Below are 17,297 nucleotides of genomic sequence, written 5' to 3' on the forward strand. Positions count from 1 at the left end.
GTTATTGGATGAAGTGATGGGGTGGAAAAGTTGGGAAGGGTATTTATAGGGAAAGCAAAGAGCAAATTAAGCCGCAATTGGGTCAATGTTGCTGTTGTTTATCTATGGACATGTTGTAACAACTAACAAACAGAATCAAACTTGTGAATGAGTTTAACTTGCTTATACACCGACATTGTAAGATACTTTGTTCTAGATTTTTGACACTATTTCCTTATGAATTCAATATAGAAAGAATGATAGATTTTTATATTTGCTAATAATTTATTTTTGCATTTCTCATTTTTACCTTTAGTGAGAAGTTTTTACAGTTACACAGAAAATGTAATGGCAAACATGTTTAAGACCATAAGTTTTAACGGTCTTATAACAACACAAAATTTTTGATATGTTTAAGACTGCAAATTTCAAAAGTATTCTTTTTTTTTTAATTAAATGTTGAGTCAAGCTATGTCATATAAATTAAAACCGATGGAATAATTTTTACATTATCGAATCAGTTAAAAGATAAATACATGTAGCTATTCATGATAAGTGGGATTAGCAAATAAAATATGAGGCATACTATTACCTACTTCAATAGGTTCAGATAATTAAACAGACAATGTAAAAGTTCTTTGGACTATTGATATAATATATGAATTAAGTACTTTGTCAATACACGTCCTTTTCTTTTTCTTTTGATTATTTCATTTTTGGGTTGAGGGAGGGGGAGTATTTAAATGTCAAAGGTTTAAGAAGTTGTGGTAATAACATGTGTTTCATATATTTACTTTTATTTTTGTTAGTGGAGAAAGGGGAATGTTAGACCTAGATAAAGATCAACATATGAAAAATCACATGATAAGAGACTGAATTCACGGATTGCGGCCTCCATAGTTTAAGGAGAAATTCCAGGGGAAAACAATTCCAAATATATGGCCAATATCTTATATTTTATCTTACCTATACCGTGTTGTACGTGACTAATTAAGGCTGAGAAACATATCTTACATGCACCAAGAAAATAAAAACTGAAAAGCAGGTTGACAAACGAGAAAAACTGTTGCATTAAGAAACTTCTTTGTTTAGACAATAAACAGGGGACCTTTTGGCATAAAGACCAATTTAATAATGTACAATCCAGCATAAGAAATTACATCCACGTAGTCATATTTTTAATTTATATTCGCATAGCAATTCACCTATTGCAGACAGTGTATCAACCTTTTATAAAAGTGTATCATAATGTATAAGAGGTGATTTATACACACTTCTATACTGGTATATAATATTATACAAACTTATACATACAAAAAATCCATCTCCATCTCCAAAATTCATTATCAGTGAGTAAAATAAAGGTAGAGAGCATCAAGCATCAAGCTTCAAACATGGAGAACAGTACTACTACAACAACAATGGAATTTCAAAGAGAACAAGAAATTGGTGAGTGTTTCGGGTCTTACCGTAAGAAGTATTCTTAACAAGTTGAGGTCTTGTGTTGACCCGAGTGATACCCGACCCGTTATCCCTCTTAGCCATGGCGATCCTTTTAATAATTGGTAATTATTTTAATTACTCCCGTCAAACAATAATTGGTCCTAATAACCCCTATGTACTTGTCTTTACAGGGTACTTAGGACCAATTATTGTTTGAGGGGGTGACAATTATAAAAAAAAAAAAAAAGTCAACTATAAGGGGGTATTTGGATCAGATATAGTTTAAGAGGGTCTGAATAAAACATACAAAATTTAGAGGGCTCTTAAGGTATTTTGCCTAGATTAAATGGAATTAGATAGCAAAATTATTGTGTCATGTACAAATAGCTAGCTGGGAAATTCATACAAAGGAGTCCTCCACCAGTTTACAGCTTTCCAGTAAACAAGTAAATTGGAATATTATCTAGTATTAGATTACGGCATTAGATTATGCAAACGAAAAATTTGCTTCATCGATGCATATCGCTTAAAACTCAATCATTAGCAAAGTTTAGCTTTTGAACACTAACAATGTAAAAAATTATACGCTATCAGATCATTTAGAAAGTAATTATAGGTAATTGCGTATTAGTTACGTAAAAATAAAGATCTATATGTTACTAAGTTACAACATGCCGACTTACACCGAGTTAAATTATTGAGAAAATTGAAAATGAACTCGGGAGGAAGATAGCAATATTGTTTTAAGATCCATTGTGATTTTATCATTTGTTTGAATAAAATGCTTAGTTGATTCCATGAGTCTAACCAAAAGTCTTTTTTTCGTCTTTCAACTTTTCGATCTTATATATAATTACAAGTTGTGTGGCCCCTTCCCCCAATTCTTCCCATTCTACCAACAAATTCTCTATAATAATTCGTAAATCTAGATCAGCTAATTATTCTCAAATAGCTCACCTCCAACAATAGATATTTTTCGATTGTGAAATGTATAGAAACCCTGGATAGTAAAGCAAAAACTAAATGCAAGAACTTAATTGAATTGCTTGAACTGCAAGGATGTCGATGATTTAATTTGTAGAAAACAACAACCTATGGGGTTTATATTTTTAACCTCTGGGAATACAAGTCTAAGATATGGACAAAGTAGTGGACATGCTCTATATCCAGCTTAATTATGATGCTACGTACGCTTCAGATTTCTTGGTCTTTAAGTGATAGAATTTCTGTTGATTGTACGACTTTTTTGCATTACGGAATTGAATTTTTTACTAGAAAAGGCTGCCCCGATAGCATATTGTTTTTGAGTTTAAGATATATACATCGTCAATAATAAAAAAAAAAATTATAACAAGTTGAAGAAAAATAAAGAATATGTAACAATCACTCAAATTACTGCTTTTTTTTCAATCCTCCTTTTTTTTTTCTATTAATAATTTACTCTCTCCTCCTGTTAAATAAACTTGAGAAAAAAATGAACTCGGGAGGACTGTTCTCTTAATTCTTATGAAAATCCGAGCTCCGTAGCGTTTTACCAATGTGTGTTATTTTTGATTTGCACCCTATCCTATTATTTTTTACGACTTGCACCTTAACCTCTTTAATTTCTTGCAAAACAATAAAATTACTCTTTTATAAAATTTACATGAGGACAAAATAGGAAATACAAATGAGAGAAAAATTAAAAAAGAAATGACATTACATTTAAAGAGAGCTAAATAAATTTTTTCAATTCCTTGAAACCAAACTATCAGGTTAACTTTGCTAAACATTAATCTAAGAACATTCGTCCACCAATTCACCCACATATATAAAAACCATCAAAAACCCCTTTCCTTTGCTCCTCAAAGTCTGTAGTTGTCGAAAAGGATCAACAAGGAAGCGAGACAAGGGGTATTATCACTTAAGTGATAGAATTTTATTGATTGTTACACAAATCTCCATTGCTAAAGAGTTGCCGATCAAGAGTGTGCAAAGCAAAGGTGTTGATTTTTTAAACTATTGGAAGTATTTTAGCTATCAAATAAAAGAGGGAATTCTTAAAAAAAGGATTCAAGTAGACATCAATACAACTCATACTTTATGTTTCCAATGTCTGCATTGCAGTTCAACAACATCAAGGCTATTGCTAGACAATTTATTCAGTTTCAAAGGACAAAATCACTCTCTTTTACCATTCAGTAATTTATAGACAAACCGATTGCATAAATCATGATCCAACCTTTTTGTTCCTTTGGATAAATATGTTTTGGGATAGGCAATTTTATACATTTATTTAGGAGGCGGGATGAGCGATTAAAAAGTAAAATACCTAACTAGAGCATAGAATTAGCAAGAGGAAATAGATCGAACTCCAAGAATTGATCATATTAAAAAGTTTACAACTTTATTAAAAGTTACATGTGCCAGCTAGAAATTAGCCAATGAAAATTACTCATGACCATCAACATAACTCTACTAAGGAATTAAATAGCAAGAATAAAGGATAAGACATCAAACTTCCATGAAAATTACAAGACAGATAAATAAAGAACCCAAATCAACAATCTTGTGTCTCCAGTACGTTCACTTTTACTTATCAACATAAAGGAAATTCTAAAAATAGATTTTCCAACCTTTTACTTTGTGGCTTTTAGCATATCTAAAAAAATAAATTCTTTTTACTACTTTAAGTGGTATTAATTGCTTTCATTTCAAATCATTTTTCAAATCTAATAAAAATATGCACCAATTAATATGGGTAATTTGGTAAATTATACATTCATTTATTATTTTTAAGGGTTTATTAATAATTTCTCATTCATGCTAATTAAAAGTGAAAGGAAACGTTTTTTCATAATAAAGTATAGTGAGAGAGAGTAACTTCTAATTCCAAGAATTGTTTCATCTCTTTAATGTAATTTTATTTGTTTTTCCTATTTTCAAGTCAACCTCATCTAAAGTTTATAAAAACATTAGTTTTATATGTTTTAATACCAAATAAACTAGGTTAAATGCAATGAAAAAATAATAAATAGCAAATCACAATAGAACACACATTAAGGGTGCAAAACGCCACGGACTCGGAATTCCGATATCAAACATACTACATACTTCAATGAGACAATAAGACATAGTGTCAAGTGCCTTAGTTCGTCACTATCGTCAGCTCATTACAATTGCCTAAGTTTCTAAACTTGGAATGGATGGCGGAGCCTTTATCCATAGAAGCTTTGTCCGCTCTCGCAAGAATTGTATGAGAGTGGTCGTCGAGGGACTTCCCGAATGATCGTACCAAGGAATTCTACCTACTCCGTGCAGTTATATTTATGGTTGTTGATCCGGCAGAGTCGACCCAAAGATTCAAGCCGTTCAGTAAGTAAGAAGGCACAAACGGATCTGCATGAGTCAAGGTTCACAGAGTAATACTTGCCAGCACGTTTCTCGCAAGGAATAATTGGTATAAGTTAATATTAGTTACTTTCATAGCAAACAATGCACTAGATAAAAATATCTGTATCTAAACATCCATAGATAGGTTACGTTTAATATAACTTTCAGGAAATTCAAGAGTTAAAACGCTAATAGTGTTATTAAAAGATGCATGTGCAGTGTGCATAACTAGGCTACCCTATAAATATTACTTATAGAAGATTAATGCTAATTGTCAAAATGCATCACGTGATGCTATGATGATATGTGCCTATGAACATTGTCAAAAGACCAGCCTAAAACATGGAATCCCCAAAACAGGTTGCACGCATTTATGAGCTTATGTCCCATTCTTCAGTACGTCTCCGTTTTACATGTTTAGCAACATAAAGGAAATTAAAGTAGTGGATAAATCTAAAGTGGCCAACCTTAATTTGTGGCTATAATTTCTCTAAAAATCATCGTAATTACTACTTAAATAAGATAGACGTCTGATGCCTTTTCTTTCATTTCAATTTTCGGTTTTCGAATTCAAGAAATTAGAATCGAAATTCAATCAAATAAGTTTTGATTTAATCGGTTTTCTTAAGTGTGGTTTTGGATTAATAATTTCTCATTCCCACCACAATTATCCAAATAAAATTAAATGTTCTTTCAAGCAACTATACCATTCTCAAGAAAACTTCTAATTAATCTAAACAAAGTAAAATCATCTTTAGATAGATCATACTATTGGTATTTATTTTCAAGTCAACCACTACCCAATCCTTATAAACAATGTGCAATTTAACATCAATTAATATATATGCTTCTTAATACCAAATACCACTACTCCTCAAATGACAATGAAAAATATGAAAAATGCAAGTCACAGTGAATGCATGTATCTTAGTTTGACAATGAATTGCTATCTTGTTCGTTTATTTGGATTATGGTTCACCTGATGAGAGCATAGTTAAGTACCGTCATGGCTTACCCTCTGTTTGGATGGTTGTTTCACGTGGTTCATTAATGTACAAATGGTATGGTAACTATGTCAAATGTTGTATTGTATTGACATTGTATTAATGAACAAATTGAATTCCCAATATGGAAGATTAAAGAATATGCTTTTTTTTTTCGTTTGTTGTGGTTTAATAACATTTGTATTGTTTTTTTGACTATATGTATATCTTATATAATAACTTGTAAGTTTACTAAAATACTTTCTTAACTCTTAATTAGAAATTAGTTTATATATATTAATAAAACTCGACGATAAAGAACAAAAAGCACCACTTTAAAAAATAAGTAGGTAGTGAGTGGGAGTGGTGGAGGGTGGGTGGTGTCCAGGTGGGTGGTTGTGGGATGAAGGTGGGGTAGTGAGTGGTAAGGTGGGGGTGGGGGTGGGCGGTGGTGAGGGGTAGTAGGTGGCGGTGGTGGAGGGACTCCTTGGTTGGGGGATGAGGGTGGGGATAGTGGGTGGTAGGTGGGGGTGAGTGGTTGTGGGGTGGGGTTAGGGTGTGGTGAGGGGTAGTGGGTGGTGGTTGGGGTGGTGGGGGTGGGTGGCGAATGCTATGGGGTAGTTGGGAGTGGGGGTGGGGTGGGTGGTAGGGTGAAGGTGTGGTGGGAGTGAGTGGCGGAGGTGAGGTAGGGGTGAGTGGTAGGGTGGGGTGGATGGTGGAGCGTGGGGCAGGGGTGAGTGGTAGTGTGGGGGTGGGGTGGGGTGGATGGTGGAGGGAACAATCTCTCGTATTTTAATGGAGAAATGCAAATATGTAACCACAAAAAACCACCAATTCCATGATACAAAATGTTCATTTCTCTTCTTATATAACCCATGAACTAGAAGTATGACAAACTTGCATGTTTGCTCAGCATCATTTGAAGAACATATAAAAAACAATCATTTGGATTTCTATCTTTTGATAATCAAGACAAAAGCTTAATGATTTTTGGCAAACAAAACAACCTTCCAAACAGGGGGTTAGGGGGTTAGGGACATTGGATCGTGACACAAACATCCTAAATAATTTTTGTTTACAACAATGTTCAACAATAGGTAATCACAAACTCAAAAATTTCTGCCGCAGTTTAGAATTTCAAAACTAACTATTTTGTTTATTAAGACCCAACAACAAAAATGTTTTGTATCAGTACTTCATGAACCTCCAATAATTAGCAGCCAAAATTGATTTACAATTTCATATAAGTTCCTCAAATTAATTAGTAACCCAACAACAAAGTAGTGGCAAAAGTTAATTTTAGCTCCAAACCTAAACTTCGAGAAACCCAATCAGTAGTAGACCCCAAGCAATTCACTCTACAAATCCGGTATGAGATTTAAGTATATCCACATTGGGCCGGGTCATTTTATGCTATCCCGGCCCACCTAACCCGATTTAAACCATAACCACGTATTCGTTCTCAACATCCTTGGCTTTTAATCCGATTTATCCATTGGAAAGTGGTAACTTTAAGTGCCAATAAAAAAATATGAAGAGGGTATTAGTTCTCCTTAATTAAGAGTAAACAAATATTCGGTATTAACCCATGAAACACACTCAAACTACTTAATTTTTTTAAAATATATATATATATATGACAATGTTAATTAATGCATATCAAATATTTACTTCCATAACAGATTCTAGTATACAAGAATCAATCATATATTAGATCCATGCTTTCCATTGTCTTGCCTATTTTTAGGGGTAGTTATAAAATTTTGGAAGTTAATTAAATAAGTCGCTCAAATTAGCTATTTTATAGGGAGGTGATTCCAACTTTAACTATTAAACTCCCTTTATTCTCTTAATTACGATGCAACTAAAACTTAATAGGGAGGTGATTCCAACTTTAACTATTACACTCCCTTTATTCTCTTAATTACTATGCAACTAAAACTTAATAGTATTCAATTAATCATTATATATACCTGACAATTTTTTAGAGGTATTCTATTTACTAATGTATGACAATATACATGGTATAGTTTAATAATATTATATTTTATTGAGGTATAATATTATATATACATAGTATAATTCATTTTTAGTCAACAATCAACGATGTACTTTAAATTTATACATAGTATAATTTAACATAGATTATAATGGTATAATGTTATATATACCTGGTATAATATTATTTTTTAGAAATACTATGTATATTGATTTAACCTTTTGTGACCTTTTGATTGGAAAATATTTTTCAGTTGAAAAAATACCATGTATATTTGTGATTGAGATATTATCAAAAACTCCAAAAACGACTTGTATATCTTGTTTGGATATTTATGAATTTGTGCATGCCTTGTATATGTTGTTTGTATATTTTTGTATATCCTGTATATGTTGATTGTATATTCGTGTATATCTTGTATATGTTGTTGGAATGAAGATTCTCAACGACTATTCAAGCAAGAATAGTCATTGAGAAAATGGCCAAACCCCAAAAATGACTTCTTTTTTAAAAAATTTTAATTCATTTAAATATAAGTAGGCGTTTGGACATCCGTAGGTTACCTTTTTTTGTAGTGGAACTGCCATCTTGTTCGTTTATTTGGATTATGGTTCACCTGATGAGAGCATAGTTAGGTACCATCATGGCTTTCAAAACATCGGATCGTGACACAAATATCCTAAATAATTTTATGGTTTCAAAAATTTTAAATATAAAACTTGACCTATAAGTTTATATTTTATAAAAAAAACTATTTTGTTAGTAAATATTTTTAAAATTTTTGTATCAGTACCATTTTCCAACCTCCAATAATTAGCAGCCAAAATTATTTATATCTACCATATAAGTTTATATTAATTAGTAACCCACAACTATTTATGTTAAATATTCATTTTATTGAACTAAATTTTGATCAATTGATGTTGTATCTTTTAGAAACTCTTCTACAAATCATATTAATTTTGTTATAACTATATAAAGCAATCATTTTAAGATTGTATAAAATAGAATTGACAATGTTTTGATAGTTTTCAGATTTCCATAGTGAAAGTTTTGGATTAAAAGGACTCAACCTAGAACAATAAGATATCCAAATTATTTTTTCAAGTGGGTCAAATCATGGTAATTAATGATAAAAATCATTTTGGTTTGAAACCATGTCCAAACGGCTCCTAAGTGTCAAATATTATAAAAAGTTGAGAGTGTGATGCAAAACTACATCGATAATTTAAAATAAAATTTCAAACTTAAATTGTAACAAAACATATCAAACATACAAACTTGAACGACTTACATTGCAAAATCAAATCAAAACAAACAAACTAACATTGCAAAATGAAAACATACAAATTTGAAATTTGAAACTTGAAAGTCAGAGTCTTGAAACTTCAATCCGGGGAAAACCATCTTTGTTCCAAATTCAAATTCTAACAACATTGCATATAAGAAAAATGCAGATTTTTTTGAAAGGAAACATAAATAGCAGAAAAGCCATATCCAGTCCGAACCTATGGTTCATAGTTCATGACAAATCACACATGGGAGGATTCAAAAGTATCTTCTTCCATCAAATTATCGAAATGGATACGTCCACTGTTCGATGCATAACACAGAGGTTGTCTTCGACCACGGCAGGAGGATTGTCATTATTCATTAAATTTAAATTTTGAAATTTGAACTTGGATGTTGGAAGAGAGAGAGAGAGAGAGAGATTTAGATGAATAGGAAATTTAGGGATGAGGAGAGTAGTACTGTGAGATAATATGGAGAGAATGAATGATATTTATAGATTGAAAATGGTGGTGATAATTTAAGGGCCATTGTTTTGGCTTAAAATAAAGGCGCAACATTAAAATTTTAAAGTATCAAACTTAATAAATTTTAGTATTAAATTTTTTTAAAAAAATAATTAAAACCTAACTTTTTTGCAATTTTTAAACCGTATATACATATTAACCCACTATGTACCAGCGCTTTAAATACACGAAAATATTTCCTCCTCAGAATTAGCCCCAACCCGAGAATGCATTAACCTATGGCTTTTTACACAATCTCGCCAATGTGACCCGAATTTACATGGCCCGGCCCGACCCAATTGACAGGTATAGAGTGATTGAGTCTTAACCTCACATAAAGCAATACCAATGATTTTAACAATAATTGCCAAATCAGTTTTCAGATTTCCATAGTGAAAGCTTTGGATTAAAAGGACTCAACCTAGAACAATAATAGAATAGTGAAATAATTTTTTCAAATGTGTACAACGTGGTTCAAATCAGGTAATTAATGATAAAAATCCGAGTCCATTTTGGTTATAATATCGAGCCGGCGACTTCTCAATGTAAAATATCTTTGAAAATTATATCAAAAGTGCAATAAATCAACATAGTGCATGATCCATAATATTTAATAGAGTTTTTGAAAATTCATAATCAAATAATTAACTGTTTAACTAACCCAAATAATAGTACTTTCACATAAATGGGACATAGGAAAAAATTAAATAGAGTTTTTGAACATCCATAATCAAATAGATAATTATTTAACTAACCCAAATAATAATACTTTAACATAAATGGGACATAGGAAACATTAAAGTAGGGTCATCCCATGATGGGCAACAACTTCCAAACATAGAGGGTGTATGAATTTGCTTAAAACACATTTTGGCTTATTTTAATACTAGATGGGCATGGCTCGTGCTCAGCACAGGCCCAACATTTTATAGTTTCAGGAGTGGGATTTTCACAGTCATTTGGTGAAGAAGGAAATCAGCAACAATGGACAACCACTAGTTGTTGTAATTTCAATGATACAACAACTCAAATAAATAATGAACTCTATGGACAACAGCGCAGACTCTATTAGATCATGTTCTGAAACATCCGTCTTATAAGTCCTCTGAAATATTCAGTGCTCTTCAATGACCTTATTCAGGGCATCGTTCATAGATTTAGTTCTTGTAGTCTTCGTGTTGTTGAAGTTTCAAATTTTCTGATTTGGATGAACCCTACTGACAGTATGCCTGAAATCTTAAACAGTAAGTTACATAATTTCTCATTCACTTTGCAAACAAAAAAGGGAAGCTAAATCAACCAATAAGTTTTTTTTTTTTTTTTTCATTTGGAGTAAAGAGAAGGTTGCAGAACAACTGATCCAATTTTTTCCTTTAAGTGTATACAAATTCTTCGAGGTATCTTAAATTCAAATATGAAATATCATGCTCCCCAAAGGATTCAAACCAACCAACTACAATTTGGTCATTTCAGTTAATAAATGATACATATACAATAAAATGCTATAGATAAAACCTTTGAGAGACAATGCTTGAAATGACAATTTAATAAAGGAAGAACAGTGAGGCTCAGCAATTTCAAGTATCAATTTACTATGTATAAGTTGGTTGCTCTTTGAGATGTCCAAATGTGTTAAAGTCATTTGGCAGCTAAAATTTCTCTAACATTTCTTCCATCTCTTAAACTCAAGTTTGCATGTACAAGTTCTTACATTACTACTAAGGCGTGCTAATAGAAACTTGTAAAAGAACACAAATGTAATTGTTCCACTCTAACTCAATGCAAAAAGATAGTATAGGACAAAATTCAGAAAACTAATATCATACAACATAGATTACCATCAATGAAAAAGAACTTTTAAAACGGAAAAAAGGTTGTAAGGTAAGAATGTCATGGAGAAAGATTTATATAACGTAGGCGAGGATGACATTCGTTCGAAATGGTTTCAACATTATACATTCAAAATTTCAAGCTAAAGTTTCTGTTTCTTCTGTTCATCTTTTTCCTACTTTTAATTTTTTTTTTTTAATTAATGACCAGATCTGTTTTAACAATGAACTCCTCAAATATCACAAGGCCAATAGAGAGTCCACCATATCTTAAAGAGCAATTGTCTTGGGATTGTTTCATAACAGCTGCATCAATTTTAATGCGTACATTAGTACCTGAAATATCTATTTGAAACAGTGAAATTATCTTTTTAGACGCTTCTCATTAAGGTTCAATAGAACAATATTGCAAGAGTTAGGCACCCACTTATTTTGACAGAGAAAATTGTCTTCATTATCTTTATTTATTCTCCTCTATTATACTTCGAGTAAAAATTGCTTCTTCATTAGTTTTCCTAGGGTAATCAAGATATCAAATGAAAAAGGGAAAATAGCACGTTTATATAATCTTATATACTTTAGTGTTTTGATGAATACGATATAAAAGAAGACAGAGTAATAAGCAAAAATTATGAAAGTCTTTAATTAGCAAACCAACCTAAAAAATGACTTAGGTAGCTGCGAGTCTGTGACATAATTACAATGGTGGCAACAATCAAAGATTTTCCATTTCCTTTCTCCTGATAAAGTAAACAGAGATTTTTACACACGAAAAATATATATCTTGAACTTCACGTGAAAAACGGTAAATAAGCAATCTTCAATGCATTTTCTAAACCTTAAGTTTATGAACTTAGGAAATATCTTGTATTTTGAATAGAAACCAGGAATTCTTTTCTCCAAACAACACAATCTTTTTTATGAAAAGTATTACACAAACTTGTATTCTCAACAAGGAACACTAACGAAAAATCTTTGAATTACCTTTTAGACAGTCTCCTACCGAGTTAGATAACAGAAAAGAACCAATTGCCTTTAGATAGCCTGCCGTTGCAGGCATCAGAACACCTTCAAGTATGTCCATGTAAACCCAAAATAATAAAATGATAAGTAGAACTATACCTGACTTTTGATGCCTCGCTAATCTTTTTAGCGATAAATTAGTGGATTAAGCAGCATCCAATCATGTGTATGGAGAAAATGTACCATGTGAGAGTATTCAAGTGTAAACATCTAACACAATCAGGTTCCACAAGTATTTAGTGAGTCATCTCTTTAATGTATCTTCACTATTATCATCAGCACTCAATACTAAAAATTCATATTTATTATTGTCCAGAAAATCAACAAAAATGTAGCAAGCATGATTTAAGCCGAAGCATTTCTCAAGCTCCTCTAAGTTAATTTAGCAGTAATAAATTGCAATTACTCCCAGCATGAATTTAGCAGTAATAAGTTGCAATTACTCCCAACATGAAGAGGACTTGGATTAGATAATTTGGTTCAAAAAAAAAAAAAACTTCATCCAAACTGCACCCTTTTTAAAAAAAAAAATTGAAAATTTGTTTTTTTTTTAAAACCTGAAAAAAAAGCAAAAATGATTAAAGCTGTATAGCTTCTCATTGGTTCTTCCATAATACCTACAAATAAAGATTGGAACAGAGTCATATGCACCCACAATATTCACATGCCTAACTTCAAAAATCTTGATTTTCATGATTTCATTTTCTTAGAACACTTTTATTTTTCACCCTTAACTCATTCACTGATATAAATTTTAAATCAGTTTTTAAGAAAAAAAAAATTAAGTTTTTCTCCAGCGTGTTGGTTCATTCGAAATAAGTTTAGGGGTAATAGGGCCCAGGTAAAGGTAAGCAGCAGAAACTTTTTAACTCTCCACCGCGTTGGTTCATTCGTAATGAATGACAAACAACAATCACCACAAAATGAAAGAGAAAGCAGCACATACTCCAACCAAAGATTCATAATACTTACAGGACATTCCCAATTTCTGTCATAAAAGGACTCTCTGGAAACAAAAGGAAAATATTAAACATCAAAATCGCGGCCGACTAAATATGAAGGAAGAAGCAGGGGTAATAGAAAAATACACATAAGCGGAGGGAAGAAATGGTTTTTCTGTAGGTGAAAAACGTTGATTCGATCTTTTACTCGCATGTTAAACCTCTGCTTGCTCTTCGAAGCAGTGCTGGAGAAAGTGTGTGTCCGAGATTATATTTACCTCAAATAAAAAATCAAAACTTCCATTCAAACTTTTCTTGAGCTAAACATCAGTACATTATAAAATCACAAGCAGAAACTACATTTCACCAAAATATTCAACTATGTTCAATACCTTTTGTCAAGATTTTATATATCCCAGATTAAAAATTCAAATTTTTGTCGAACTAAACATCAATGATGGACAAAGTCACAAGTAAAACTAAACTTTCATATTAAAATAAAACCCTTTTACCAAATGGTCACACAACATTTTATTATAAAAAGACAAAACACATAAACAAGCCCTTTAACTTGACTCGAGCCGGCAAGTATGACCTTAAACTTTTCTAGTGCACAAATAGGCACTTAAACTTGGCAAAAATTGAACACACATACACACGCATCCTACATGGCAACTGGCCTGAGATACACCCGAAACCCCCTCAAATCTGATGTCTCCAACGGTAAAAAAAAGGGGAAATGACTAATATACCCTTAATGAACCCCCTCCTATATTTATCCCTAATTCTCAAATCAAATTTCCATCTTATTCTCTTGTGCCTATTGCTCCAACAACCATTTCTTCACCTTCTTCACAATTTTCTGCCCATTTGTAAATGGAAGTGGCATCTCATTTTTTTTTCATTGTGAAAAAATAGCTATAATGAAGATTTCTTGTCCGTAAACAGCTTGGTTTCTTGGATGTGAAGATGGGCGGGTAAGGTTGCATTGTAGATGGTTTTTTTTGTTTAAATTTGAGTACCCAAGATTCAATTTTTACGGTTCTTTTGTTCTTCTTAAATAGTTTGGATGCAAATTTTTTAGGTGGTATGAAGTTGATTATCCCAAACACGCTAGAATTGCTATTTCGGGATTACAAAAGAGGATCAAAATACACGATGAAGAAAAGGAAAAGGTTAGGAGGAAGTATCATTTTTTGCTGCTCATTGTGATATTAGCTTGGCTTTACAGAGAGTTCTTTACATAGTAGCTGTTGTTATGTTAGTTTTTGGGTAGTTTGGTTGGTTGATAGAGCTATTTTGGGGTCATTTTGCTAGTTTAATCTTGTAATTTAGCTCTTTTGGGGTTGATGGCTGCCTATATCTATTGTAATCAAGTTAGTGTATAAGTAAATGGTAATGGAAGATTGTAAAATAGTTGATGAACTTTATGTTCATTATGAAGATGTTAAGCTACACACCCTTTTAATTCACTCCCTTTCGTCCCATACATTTCTTCCAATTCAAATGGGTCTCGCACAATTTGTGCAAATACAAGAAAGATTATTTGGTGCTAGTTAGAATGAAAGATTTTGATGTTAACTGGAAAGTGGAAAACAAAATAAATATTAATATATCATACTTTCCATGAGTTACATATATATCAAATACTCACAATAAGCACATTTTCATTTGCATTTCGAATCTCTTCAATAGACACAGTACTTCTATGAAAGTCCTGTATGGATAGATACACAGACCTTTCATCCCATCACTAAATGCATATTGCACAAAGAGTGCCACAAACTCACAAGGAAGGCATCTGGTGAAAGATAATGTTATAACCATTGTTCACAAATCTAGCTAGCAAGATAATAGCATAATGACACAAATCTGGCAATCTAGCCAAAAGGCTTCACCAAACATCTTAAAAGCACACAAAACTTCAATCAAACTATGCATAAAACTATCTTCATAAATCTGCCAATTTTACCAGAAGGCTTCACAAAACATCCAAAAGCCAAACATACATCAAAAAAACCAAAACATACATCAAAAAGACCAAATGTTAAGTAGTTGGAATAAATAGTTTAAAGGCAAGTCTAAATGCCACCAGAACTGCTAGAACTTGGGTTTACAAAAATTACATCAAATGAACTTGAACTCTTATGGCCCGCCAAGTCTTAGCTATGGATCTGATTTCCAACTTTTTACACTGTTGCGTTACTTCAAGCTAGTTTCCAGTGATAGCATCTTTATTTTTCCACCTCAGTCTAGGTGGCTTGAATCCTAGATCAATAGTTGTTAGTGATGCATCCTTTAATGTTGCCCCACTTGAGATAACTCTTTCACTTGGTCTCCCAGGCTGCAAAATTCATAAACGTTATACACTTCACATTATACATATGTAAGGAAATTAGCTAATAGATATACATACATCGATCACTTGTCTTTCATATTGTGTGTTTGTGCAAACACCAAATCCCACATCTCTTGGTTCTTTTTTTCCAATTGAAGAAGATGTTGCCCTTGTAGTTGAAGAACCAACTTCTGCCCTTGAACTTGATGAACTAGTTGCTGCCTGTTTTCTGCTTCTTCTAACTCTTGAAGTTTCTGGACATAAAGAAGAGGAATGTTGAGTGCTTGGATGACTTGTTGGCCTTGATCTTGATGGTTGTTGAGTGAACTGTTGAATGGGCTGTTGAGAAGGCTATAACATTAAGTAAAAATGGTTAGAAGTCTAAGAATGATTCTAACAAACTAGAAAGAAATAGCAAATGCTTACCACTGATTTGCAGTCCCTTTTGTTGTGGCCAACTTGGAACATGTCATCTTAACTCCTCAAGTTGTGAAACCTTAGAGCTCCCAATTCTTCATTATTTTTTCCACCAACCAGTGGTCCCAAAAAAGTGCCAACAGTGGGGCCCCCTTCTTAAATATTCACATGTTTCAGATACAACCTAAAAATGACCCAGTCCTCAATTCTTTAACACAATTATATAGTTGGTTGTCACTTTCCACCAAGACAAATTTATGGGTAGTAGGGTCTTCAACATAAAAAGCTTCAACTTTATCATACCCAATGTTCTTTGCATAAGATTTCATTTTGATCAAAGAGAAATGGTCCTTATCTAACTCAAACACAGCTTGCTCCAATTTCGATACATATCGACCTTTGAAAAAACTAACCCCATGTTAAAAAATAGTAATAATATGGTCACACATGTGATCAAATATGTGAAAAGGAGACAAAATTACAGTAAATATACCCTTCACAGATAAAAAACTCTAACCTTTACAAAGATTTACCGAAAACATCAATTCAAAAGGAAAAAAGTAAAACTTCAACAAAATATACATACCTTTGAGGGTGAAGAATGGATAAATCTTCAAATCCTTAAAGCTTCAACAACGACCTTGAACGATTTCGAGCCAAATTGAAGAGATTAAACACTGATTTTTGGGTTTCAATCGGATCAATTTGGGGCTTAAGGTTTTTTGTCCTTGGGACTTTTTACACAATGAATGGGCTAAAAGATTTCACCCCTTTTAATTTAACCTTCTTTATTTTTTTTATGTCTTATCTACATGTAAGTTAGTTGTCAGCCTCTGATTGGGCATTAATCCACTTAGGAATGATTACACATCACGCATGTGACCTGCCGAAATTTTGTGTATGCGTGTTCGACTTTTGCCAAGTTTAAGTCTTTTAGTTGTCTGTTACTGAAGAAAGTTTAAGGTCATACTTACATTTCAGCGAAAGTTAAAGGGGCATTTATGTATTTCTTGAAAAAAAAAAACATGGCAATTGAGAGTTATCGGTAAAGCGTTTGCATTTAACAGCAAGGTTAAGATATTATAGCACCGTAAGCAACAACCGTCAATGGCGACGTTTACTTCTGGAACTTCCGAGGTATTGTCTTCAAATTTTCTTTTTCTGAAGCAGGGGGAGA

At 32.4% G+C, this 17,297-nt stretch overlaps 1 long non-coding RNA gene across 2 annotated transcripts; it reads right to left on the reverse strand.

Moving 5' to 3' along the window:
* Positions 1 to 15,288: 15,288 nt before the first annotated feature.
* On the reverse strand, positions 15,289 to 16,703 carry LOC132056543 (uncharacterized). 2 transcript variants are annotated; one of them, XR_009414809.1, is made up of 3 exons: positions 16,424 to 16,703; positions 16,130 to 16,304; positions 15,289 to 16,054 (listed from the first exon to the last, which is right to left on the reverse strand). It is a non-coding gene; the product is annotated as an uncharacterized LOC132056543 (long non-coding RNA). The 2 variants fall into 2 exon arrangements; XR_009414811.1 differs by having other exon boundaries at positions 16,130 to 16,703.
* Between the last annotated feature and the right edge of the window lie 594 nt (positions 16,704 to 17,297).

The sequence above is a fragment of the Lycium ferocissimum genome, chromosome 1, assembly GCF_029784015.1.
Source record: "Lycium ferocissimum isolate CSIRO_LF1 chromosome 1, AGI_CSIRO_Lferr_CH_V1, whole genome shotgun sequence".
NCBI classification, from domain to species: Eukaryota; Viridiplantae; Streptophyta; class Magnoliopsida; order Solanales; family Solanaceae; genus Lycium; species Lycium ferocissimum.